This window comes from Cyclopterus lumpus, chromosome 21, assembly GCF_009769545.1.
Source record: "Cyclopterus lumpus isolate fCycLum1 chromosome 21, fCycLum1.pri, whole genome shotgun sequence".
Lineage (NCBI taxonomy): Eukaryota > Metazoa > Chordata > Actinopteri > Perciformes > Cyclopteridae > Cyclopterus > Cyclopterus lumpus.
Window position 1 is genome coordinate 22919095 of NC_046986.1, and position 12764 is coordinate 22931858.

The following is a 12764-nucleotide window of genomic DNA, read 5'->3' on the forward strand; positions in this document are numbered from 1 at the left end:
GTGACTGTGATCAAGACATACAGCTCGTTAACATCCATGGTGTTTTACTGGGCTGTGGGTAAATGTTCTGATTCACAGTTTTCCCAGCTGTATATGTATATGCATGTATGCATGTGTTATTAATAAAATGCCCCTCTGTTAGGATTTCTTGGAAGTTCATGATCGAGAATAAATGTAAACCAAAATGACTGTAAGTGACGTGATGGTGACCATGTCAGAAATATTGACGTAGTTCTGGACTCAGACTTAAATATCTATATCAATCAGCTGACTACCACTTTAACATTTATGTAGCTAGATTCAAAAGACTTGTTTCTCTGCAGGACTCTCTCTCTCTCTCTGTGTTCATCCCTTTTGTTTTTTAGAAGAATTGATTGTTGTAACAGTGTCTTTGGTTTCCGTAGAAAAAACAAAAGACAACTGCAGTTTATTCAGAACGCTGCTCTGGTCCTCATTGAAACCAAGAAAGTGGACCACATGACTCCGGTTCTCAGAGCCTATTTTTCCTGGCTTCCTGTGTCAAATTATTGATTTCAAAACATTATCATTGACCCATAAAAGCTGAGACAGGCTTGCTCCCCGTCCCCAGGGTCCGAACAAAACATATAGAAGAAGCTTTCAGTTTTGTGCCACTGCTTTTCCTGAGGTCATTTAAAGCTACATTCTTCACTTATTTAATACACGCACACACGCACACACACGCACACAGATACACACAGATACACACACGCACACAGATACACACAGATACACATGCACGCACACACGCACACTCAAACACACGCAGATACACACACGCACACGCAGATACACGCACACACACACGCACACACAGATACACGCACACACACACACGCACACACGCACACACACTGATTTCGTATAAAACCCTAATGCTTATCGTTTGTAATCAGGAAACAATACGTAAATTGAAACGGGGGATGTTAAGGTTGACAGCAGATAACAGAAACAGCTTGCTGCCTGTTTACAGAGCTGCATTTCTGACACACATCATGTTATGCAATCCGGTCTACTGGGAACAATAGCGTTTTCTTAAGTAAAAAGGGAAAAAAGCTTACTTCCTGTGTCCAGTGATTTGAGGGTTTATTTGAGGACATATTCTTTGGATGGATCATAAACCGTTACAGGTGTATATGTGTCATGGCCGCATTGTTCACAGCCTGCTCTGCTGCCTCCGGGTTTAGGGAGGGCTCACCTGGAGCGTTGCCGTCAGATGAATGAACCGCCTGCTCGCACTCACAGCTGGCGCAGCACCAGTCTCTTTTACGCGCGCGGGCATCATTGGCTGAGAACCCGTTCGAGTCACGGAGAACACGGACGAACCGGTAAACGGCTCCGTGACGGCCGCTCTGCTCCCCGGGATATCTCTCTCTCTCTCTCTCTCTCTCTCTCTCTCTCTCTCTCTCTCTCTCTCTCTCTCTCTCTCTCTCTCTCTCTCTCTCTCTCTCTCTCTCTCTCTCTCTCTCTCTCTCTCTCTCTCTCTCTCCGCGGCTTGCTCGTTCTCCTCCGCGACCGGAGCTGTCCGCGGTGCTGAAACATGAACCAGAGCGCCGGAGCAGCGCAGCACAGCCGGCGGTACTCCAGCGAGGAGAAGGTAAGCACGGCGCCGCCCACCCCGCGTGCATCCATCACCACGTAGCCCGTCGGAGTGGAGCGGTGTTGTGTCACCGTGGCTTGAACGCGCAGGACTCTCGTCTTTGTGGGTGACACACAACTCTCAGTGGGGGAATAAAGTTGGCAGCAGCTCGGAGAAGTTGCGGCGGAAGCAAAACAAGCGCGGAGGAAGTTGTGGGATGGACATTTGATCTGTTGGCGTGTTCCTTTACATGGCACCATGCTAGATGAATGATTTAACAGGTTGGATGGACACACGGTGTGCCCCCCTCTCTCTCTCTCTCTGGACTGCATCTTCTTTATTTAATGATGTATGGGTCTTAATTAGAATTAGACATTAACATTTAACATTCAATAATATCAATATATAATGTATTTCTTTCAGTGAAACGGGTGTAATCGACGTTGTTGCTTGGCTAAATGTGTTTGAATGTTGAAAACACTTTCAGATAGCAGGGTAAGCATGAGGCTAAAAGTAAAGGTTGTGCTTCCCATGACACCAAACTCAATGGTTGGATGAGTAAGAAGGACAGCATGGTTTTATGCACAGGGAAGTTTGGCCTGTGGGTGGCACTACTTTGTTCATAAGGGTTTAATAGTCTTTTGAAAGTCAGCATTTCTTAACTTTCATGGGCTCAGTGGTGAACAGGGAAGTCCTTAAATCAGAGGATCAGCGGTTCGACCCTCGGCTCCACTCCATGTCGATGTGTCCTTGGGCAAGACACTTATCCCCACATTGCTGAATGGTACAGAGGCGTTTGTAGGATTCAAAGAAAGCGGGGGCTAAGCCCCAAGGGGAGTGTCACTTCTGTGAATGTGACACATTCTAATATTTCTTGGGGCCCCTGATATCCATTGTTTCTGACAGTTCATAGATTGGTTCAATCAGAAGTGTGATTTTGCTCTGTAGTTTTGCTTCATTCAGTATATGATAACACAAGAGACAGAATTTCAGGGTCATAGTGATATTTTATGCTCATTTGGACACTATCACTGAGATAAAGATGAACTAGTTCAGTGTCAAATATATCATTCAATGGAAAAAAACATAATATAATATTATATATTAATGCAAAGAATAGAGAGATGTCGATAGTTATTTCTTGTATTTCGAATAAGCTCGTTCACGTTCGCTCAATGGAGACAGTTTCTAACTTCCCTTTGCCTCAAGTAAACCTGAATGTAATCAGGTAACACTTGTTAACAACTACAGACACATTCTGTAACTACCTGGACTTACAGGTAAACCTGAATGTAATCAGGTAACACTCGTTAAAACTACAGACAGACACATTCTGTAACTACCTGGACATCACATATTTACCCCCCCCCCCCCCACCCAAAAAAATAGGCCTAACGACAACCCTGGGTATGAATGATTATTTAGTCCTGATGGACAGGTGGCACCTTGCACGGTAGCTCCTGTCATCAGTGTATGAATGTGTGTGAATGGCTGAATGATGTCATGTAGTGTTAAAGCTCTTTGAGTAGTCGGAAGACTAGAAAAGATCTCCAAGTAGAGGTCTATTTACCATCAGTCTAAACAGTGTCAGCCAGTTGAAGATCTGCAAAGTTTCCCTTAAATTACTAAAACCACAGCCAGCCAATCAATGTTCTCCATATTGCTCTGTTAGCTTCTACAATCCACAAGCAGTAAAGTGTGTTGTGTCATGGCTCAAAGTCTCATTTGATTTGATGAGTTTCTTGAGTGCAGGATGAGTCATCAAACTGTTTTACAAAAGTAAATGACAGGGGCTTGACCTAAAAAAATAATCTGATACTGAATTTTTGACAAATATTTGGTATATGATCACAAATAAATGAACAATTAACACAAGGATTAAAACTGGGAACATGTATTTACTTTCTACTTTAAGGAGTGCCTGCACTGCAACTTGCTGATGGGATGATAACAGTAGTAGACTAGTAGTAAACAAAATTAGCATGGGTATTACCAACTACTGGGAATTATCATGTTGGCATTTTGCATGCAATATTTAGCTCATTACCATGTTTAGCTTTAGTGCAACATGTTGCATAACGTTCAAGTCAAAGTACAGCTGAGGCTTCCTGGAGTTTGGTTAGTCACACGATGCTGAACAAGAGGCCAAGTCGACGTGTTTGTGGCAGTCGATGGAAAGTCAGTGGATCCAAATTATGAGTGCCCTCTATATGTTGTACATGTGATGGCAATCTGTCTGTGAAGGACTGAGAAGTTACTGGATGTGTTGGATTGCCAGACGAATGGACCGAGCCGTGCTAATAGTGACAAATGACACGTTCTCTTTAAGGAACAGATTTCATTTCAATCATCTTGGCTTTATGCTAGAGTCCGTGCGTGTGTCTTATTACATACAGCATTGTGTAGCCATTAAAACCAGCTGCAGAAAATGAGGACAATTGTGACATTGCACTCGTGGGCTTTGAGAGAGAAATAAGTGTGTATGCATTGCTGGGGGCTACCCAGTTGTTCATTTTCATGCCTCCTCCAGTTTATCCATTAAAGATTGTGAGCGGTACAATTTTTCTTTACTTTTTCTAACGACACATTCTGAACAATCTGAATACACATAGTTTATGAGTTCCTCACTTCCTCACTGCCATCTGTCTGAAGCGCTCATTTTGTTTCAGTATTACCCTGCAAGATGTATTTTCCTAAAACTAGAATATTTGTCTCAATGTTTTAAGATAATTAGAGACATTGACACATTGGTGGTATTTTTTCTTGTAATTAATTCACACGTCAACAACGAACTAGACAAACTGTTGTGTTTGTCATGCGTAAAAGCAACATGCATTTTCAGAAAAGGAGGACAAAAGCGAATCTTAAAGATTTGTCTCTGTGCACTTCAAACCACAGTCATGGTCAAACAATCTTTACTGATTGGTAGATTGCCGTTATCCCACATCGCTCAGTTTCCCCAGCAGGAATGCTGTCATCAAAAGCAATATGTCACCAGGGTATACACGTGCTTTGAGGCTGGATTGCTTCTTGCGGGGAACAGTGCAGATAAAAGGCACACGTGGGGTTTTACCACAGTGGGTGTTCGCCTTGTGCTCACAGCAGGGTTGGCTTGGTGCTCTTGTGATGTTTTTTCACCTGCTCTTTGTCCATCCAATTGCTCTGCACGGTCCAGGTTCGCCAGTTTCACGATGCCAAAAAGCATTTAAGAAAATCTGAAATCTGATTGTTAAAACCTCTCCCCGGTGGTGGAAAATGGCAGCTGAAGTTACACAGAAATCAGCTGTTGTTCTCTGTCTGATTAAAGCGACAGCAAGAGGGGCTCCAGGGGCTCAACCCATCGTATCATAGAGAAGGTGCACCGAGGTCTTGCAGCATTTTTCAGACCTGCGCTCAGTTCAATCATTGAATGCTCTGCGTGAGAGAGGGAGGGGCCAGTGGAGATCCATCTGAGAGATTCATCCATGTGTTTGCATCAGCTCATGGATGTTTGTTAGTGAGCAAGCAAAACTATTATTTATTAAACTAAACTGTTAAGTTTAGGCTCCTTGCTCAAAATGGACTTCCTGGATTGTATTCCATGTCTCACCTCAGGTAGACCTCAGTCTACCTGAAGCAACACGCAGCCACAAATGCAGCATCATGTGGGGCAGATTCAGGTCTAAACATCCACTCAAGGGCGAAATAAAAACAAAGGTCATTTATGGCAACCCGAATATCAATGAGTACAAGTGGCTTGATTCGTCTTCCATCCAAACCAGTGCAATACAACTTGCATGGAGTGGTTTGGTCAATTAAGACAGATCCACCAAAACCCAGACCTGTTCTACCCAAACCTGGAATCCTTAAAGTTAGCACCTTCAGGAGTAGAAGTTTGACAACCCTTGGTTCTGGGCTCTGCCTGTGCTCATGGTAGGATTACAGCAGGAAAACAGGTGGTCTGAGCATCTCAATGTAGGTGTTTGTTCAGAGATTGCATGCCAAAATTATGCCAGATGCATAGACAGATTACATAGACATGATGCATCTACCAAGCATAAACCACGCAAGAGATTATTCTTGAAGGTATTCTGGAAATTAATTAATTTTGTTAAATAGCTCCTGAAACTTGTTGAGCATTTAGATTATGGGTGTGGAAATAAAACCCGAAGCTGACTGGGAACTTTTTTGCATATAACTGAGAAAAAGGAATGTATGAAACCAAAGTGCTTTTTGCCATTAGAGACAGGAAAGGTCTATAATTTTCCATGCACTTTATAGTGTTTGTAGAGTGGCGGTGCTTCTTCATTTTAAATATATGTATGGTTTTAGACAGATACCAGACATTTAATTACCATTGTAAGACTACTGCTTACAGACAGCAGGACAAATCCAGCTGTCAGCTTTTCTTCATGAAGTCATGAGAAAAATCCTTCAAATTGGTTCGACTCTGACTTAACCCCTGCCAGCTGTATCCTTTGTTTGTTGTATATAAGCTTCTTAGATTTCATGGTGCCATTGTAATTAGACAAAACAACGAACAGACAGGCTACGATTGCAGTTCTTGTCATCAGATTGCAGTTCTTGTCATATTATTTGCCTTTGAGGACTAATGAAAAAAAAAAAAAACGTTTTCAAGATTTCTACTCTGATGACATTCATGAAGCGCTTTTGAGGGAAGTGTCAAAGCAAATTCTAACTGCATTCATTTTAATATCGGGTCTTTTGGTGTCGATGCCCTATGAAAGGTAAGGGTTAAACAGCTGGAGAGCCAATCTGGGTCTGAAAAGAGATGATTGTGATTGTAGTTTTCCCAGCACCTCCCCCAGCACCTCCCCCAGCTTGGTTGTGAGGCGTATGGAGAGCAAAGCTAAGACAACGGGTGGAATGCAGAAATGCATTGCTGATCGATTGTATCATTGTCTAGAGTGCAGGTGTGGAGTGTTCTCATCATTGCATGTTGTCCACAGGATTTAAATGCATACTGTTGGGCTATTTACATTTCCAGCAGTTAAAGCTAGGGCTGGTAATCTTCATAAATGTCTCGGTTAGAAGCAAGCGTTTTTCCGTATGCAAAAATATGTCTGGTTGTATGAGAAAATGACTCTACTTCTCTCTTGATTTATTCCCTCAGTAAACATTGTAAACATGAGTTTATGGTCTCAATCTCTAGTTTCAAGTCGTCTTCAATACAGCGTGATGTTCATTTAGTAAATGATGGTCCATTTAGAGTCAGATAGACCATAGAGGAGTATGCTTTCGGACAGGCTTACTGTGATTGGCTGTATACAGCATCTCTACAAAACTCCTCCGCATTCCAAATATGGTCACTTTTGTTCATTGTTTGCGAAAAAACACCAACATGGCGACGGCCTTGATCCAAGATGGCGACGGCGGATTGCAGAATTTGAAGCTTCAAAACGGCAGTCCACAAAACCATGGGTGATATCACGATGACTACGTCCACTTATTATATACAGAATATGGTTATAAATAGAAATTATCTTGAGACAGCAACAGCAATCAATGAATAAAATGCTCTGAGACAAAAAAAGAAAAGAAAAAGCCTTTCCAATCACTTCATCCGGGACTGATTGTAATGATGGACGGTCGACCGGATTGCAGTGTGCCCATGCACTCATTGCGAGTCACCAGTCTGGCACAAGCTGATAGCTCCATAGTTGTGAGTACTAGCGATATCCATGTGTGTGGTTTATGTTCATTATGACATTTTGGGGGAGTGGCTTTGGAGGGAGGTCAGTGTTGCTGACTTTTGTGATAGACTAATTAACCTTTGGAGCTACAGCTGCTATTTATTTTTACATTGGATACTTTTTTTTTGTACTTGTTTGTTTATTGTTAGTTTCTCAAGATGACCAACCCCAGCTCTAATTGAGGACCCTGATAAATATGAGTCCAATATTTACTTTCTTTGCTCTGTTTTTGGTCTTACCAACCCTTAAGAAAATTATTTTTATGAAATTGCTGCTCCAATGATGAACTTTGGACTTTGGAAAAAGGTAAAAGCCACAAGCCCTTGCTTCATGAAAACTCCATAATGAATAAATCATCATGTTTTGACTGCATTCTAAGCGGCTTTCCAAGAAAAGACATCAACAGATCAGCTAAAGCCAAGTTATTTGCCTATTAAGGTGCTGATCCATTCCAATATCTATCGCTCGCTTGGCAACATATTTCCTGACCGAAAAATTCAGTTTTACAAAATTGTATGCCTGAGTTACTCCACCTTGACACCCACAGTCAGACAGGAGCGGTACGTTACTGTAAGGACCAAAACCAGATAATAACCCATTTAAGACTTAAATGTATCACCCATTTAGACCCATTTATCACCTTCCTGTCTCGGGTGGGGTGGGGGAGGGTGGTGGGGGGAGGACTGTGTTTAACACAAGGAGGTCTAACTCCAGCAGTGTAAATGTGTGCAGTTCCACTCGACTGCTACAGGGATGCAACACATCACTGAGTGCAACACATAATCGGCCACTGGATTTGCCTATAAACCCACAGCTTTTAATCACACTGGTTGCCGTTAGTGTATTGGATCCTTTTGCTTTCTCAACATTCTTTGCTTTTTTTTCTCAAAGGTGATTGAATTAAATAAAGAAAAGCTTAAAGCTGCCAATCCCTCATATCCATCAGTATTTTCTTCTGCTCTTTTAAAGCAGTCAGCGAGGCGTGGAAAAATAATTGAGCGCTTTGCAGTTGCCCCCGTCTGAAAATCCTGTGAGCCAAACTCAGCAATCATGCAAGCATTCTACAAAGGACAGCACCTCTTCCTGTCAATCACAGGCTGTGCTGCTCTTCATGCTACGGAGACGCAGTTGAGGAAGATTTCCTGATGAATGGTGATGGAGGCGATTATGTTCAAATGGGAAGTGGGACACAAGAGTAGCTGAACATGTGAAGAAACTAACGTTCAGAAATAGAAATTAAGTCATGACTTAAAGAGTTCATTCAAGCTGACCAACTGCAAATTATGTTTCCAAACATGGACAGGCTCTCTGTAACTTCTTACTTTAAAGATATTCATCAAGACTCCTTTTGATATTATCCATATGTCTGCCTTTAACATGGCATATCCACTGACATGGGACATGGCCCCCCGGGCCTTCTGCAGGTGTGAGATGGTGTTAAAATGTGGTAAACCCACACTGACGAGGAACACTTTCATGTCAATTGGGATTGCTGGCAGGCCGTGACATACATGCATCACAGGAAAGAAAGCAGAGATGCAATGGGCGATCTGGTCTTGGGATATTGAATTGAAATGGACTTGTTTAATAACCTCTCACATTTGCCTCTGGCAGTTTGGAATATATGGTTTTAAATTATATTTCCAAGTTTCCTTTCAGCAGCCAAAATAACCCAATCCAAATTTGGACAAACATCACAACTATATGTTTCCATATACGTAGGGCACAAGGCGTCAGTCATTGGTTTTCTGAGTTTAAAAAAAAATGCTCAGTTGCTCAGTCACATGGTGTCCGTTGGGGTAAATGCAAGGCATAGGAACAGACAACACATTCACACTGACGCTTGGTCAGTGGTCCCAAGCTTCAAACCACAACGCTGTAGTTTCCCCTCTAGAGTCAGTTTTGGACGTGTCAGGGACGGTGTGTTTACTCTGGTTCAGGCTGGTGCCATCCAGCATTCAGCAATACCGACAAAAAATAGTACGCTGTAATTTATAGATATGACCCACAACATGATTTAGTATCTTTTCTGTAATCATGAAACATGTGAAGCGAGAAGTGCACGTTGATTTATTTGCCGCGTTACTTCACTAACGGCACTTCCGTAGTTTTAACTCAACGACAATATTTTCCTAAACACAAGTAGTTTTGTTTCCTATTTTTTACTTTTACACAATCCTTTCTTCAACTTGTTAAACATAACTATTCATAATTTTGAAAAGACTGTATGCCTGAAATGAGCAGAAATGGACACGTTTTGCTGGCTTTGGTAGGAAAAGTAACTTTTCGTAAGATATCCTTGTATGAGGATACGTTGACTGGATACATGCATAGTGTCTTTTTAAAATACACTTTCTGTATTCTACATTCCAAAAAGTAAAAGCACTAGAGCTAGATTTAAACAGACTAAATATGCGGCATTGGAAAGCGCCCTGAAAAGTGTGTGGAGTGACCAGTTTAAGATATGGTGATGCTCTACGGAACAATTTAGAAGGTCTTTTGTTCGCGCACCAAAAGGAGATTCTTGAGCATTGTGTCGGACAGTAGTCTCCACCACCATTAAAACAATAATCAAGAGAATATGTTTTGGGAGAATGATGTTCATCCCTCGAGTCTGGTTCAGAATCTATGCCAAAGGTATGTCCTGGTAGTTACCACAAAATACACCACATACTATCCACAAGATCTCTCTACCTTTTTCTCATAACGTCAAACCACCTTTTTGGACAATCCAAGACACAAAATGAAAAACCTAAAATAATCTATCCACTGATATTCCAAAATTACAAGATGCATGAAAGAGGCATATTTGCCTTTTTAGATCAGACAGTAGTGTCAGTAGTAACAGGTAGATTGTATATTAGCTCAGGCTGTTCCCATTCACCCTTCGTAGCTATACCAATACACAAACAATTCATATGTAATCCATGTAATGGTGACCCAGGATGTATAACGAGTGGCAAACTCCAAGTAGGGGTCCAAAAACAGGAGACTGATGATATTGTCCCGTATGAAATCAGAAGTCAACTTAGATTTATTTTAACCTAACTTTCATATTTTAGTAACCCCACTTCCATATCTTCTTTTTGTTGGCTTAATCTAACCTAAACTAATCCTGGGAAGATGGGCGATTATTTTGATTGTATTTATGTGACGAGCGAACGTTAGCCCATATTGCTGGAGATTCATAAGAGAACGCATGAAAGATGAGGAATTAACTTTTCGTAAAATACTATACAAACTATTGTATAAAGATACGTTCACCAGCTAGCTGATGATCTGCTGTTTACCAACATGCTGATGACTCCAAATGCATGATGTGATATATTCACTCTGTTAAACCTTTTTTAATCATGCATTTATTGACTCACAGTCTTCATACACAATTTACATTTTCAGGCAAACATTTTTATTATTTTGATTTTTTGCTGGAAAAGTGTCCACTCTCAAAGGCCTCACTACAAACTCAGAATATGATTACCCTGTTCATGCTATCTTAATTGCAGGACCGTCTCCACAAAAAAACTTCCACAACATGTTTCTCATCTATGATTTGAAAATGGTCAAGGACAACATCCTTCTCTTAAAAAACATTACAATAACCAGTGCAATACTTATGTTTTTTTTATAACATATAAAGCATTTGTTCAAGCCATAAGCACAAACGGCTTTCCAAGGTGAGGAACTTTAAAACATAAGCAGCATGAGGGACAATAATACGTCCTTCATAATACAGATTCTTACATTTGTCGGAGGGAAAAGGATGAGATCTCTTGGGTCTTTATTTATGAGCAAGCAATTGACCTTTCTCAACTCCTGTTCAAATTGGTAAAAACTGATGCACTCTGGGAAGCACATGCGTTAATTGAAAGCCCCTCGGAAAACATTGTTCAGGAGTGGTTCATTGTTGTGCCCAAACAACATCCTTGAGAAACCAGCCAACTTTGAAAACTGGGTCACTCCAACAGTTCCCCCAACAAATTAATTATTCTCAGCTGTCGTAACATTTTTTACTTTGCAGATTCAAAATGCAATTATGATAATGTCAGGTATTTATATAAGTCGTGGGCTCAATACAACATACATTTGCATTTCTAAAGAAATGCTGTATAATTCCTGATTGAGTTTATGTGAGTGAGACTAATCCTACATAACATACTTGCAGCTCTGATGTTTATGGCAATGCTGAGTACTGTACTAATACCTCCTGTGTACTGGATAACCGTGTTTCAATGGCATTTAATACACTGTGCATAGCAAATATAGTTGAAAGGTTTTGTGAATTGTGAGGAATGCCAAAAGTTAATTTATCTTTTTTTTTTTTTTACTCTTCTACCATTCCACAAATAGTTGCTACTAACGAGCTCATGAAGCAGGAGGACAAAGATCATAATAAAAAAGGACAAAACAAGTACTGAGCTTTTTAGAGACACATTAAAAGGGAACTTTTCAAATGGAGAAATGGAAAGCATAAAAATAGAACAAAGCTGTTTCTGCAAGCAGCCAATTTCATCCAAACTTAGCGCGTTAGCTCGTGCGGGGAGGGAACGGAGCTCCAGAGGCTCTTGGAGGCAGACAGTGGGCCGGCTCCAGATTCTACCTGGGGTAGAGATCAGAATCTGGGGAGCTCAGCTCCAGGGCTCCAGAACCATATATCTCAATCCTTATGTAGAGTCACTTCCCTCGCTCTGAAAGGACACACTGCCTTATTAGTTGTACAGTTCTTAGCTGCAAGAAATATCACCTAATAATGGGGGTGAATCTGGGTCAGGTAGAGTGGTGGCAGCAGCAGAATGATTTGTTAGGGAAGGTGTGCGGTCTGTGTAATGAGCTGACAAACCCGCCGTGCACCTCCAATAATTGTGATCAAGGAGTCATTTTCAGGTTAAGAAATACCGACGGCCTCTCATTCCAACTTTCTGACGCTATATCAGATTCCTTGGCGTCACTTCCGAGCACACTGGAAAGCCCGGCGAACAGTGGCGACATTGTGAATTCCAATAAAAACAGCTTTCGGCACCGGAAACACTTCAGGGTTGGGCTTATTGTAAGAACTAGTGTTGAATAAGTCAAACGTAACATAAGTACTGAAATTATGTCACAAACAATGCTAACGTAAAAACTAGAGTCTATAACTAAGACCATTTAGATTCAGTTGACACTGAGCAAAGATGCTCTTCATTTAAAAAAACTTCCAATCAATCCAAAACACACATATCAAAGACCTTTTTACAATCTTTAGTTTTGAAAGGATCCATTCTCTCATTGTAGGAGTGCTCTGTTGACCAGCTGTTTTGGTTCAGCCAGGCTTCATCCCCCAACAAAACACAATACGTTATATCAGTTTTTCCACCAACCTTGAGCATTTTGGAAAATATCAAAGAAATAGAGATAACACCAGTTTTTCTGTTTCTCTTTTAACCCCCTTTGCTCACACACAGCATGCTGTAATAGATTGTTGTATCACACCGTGT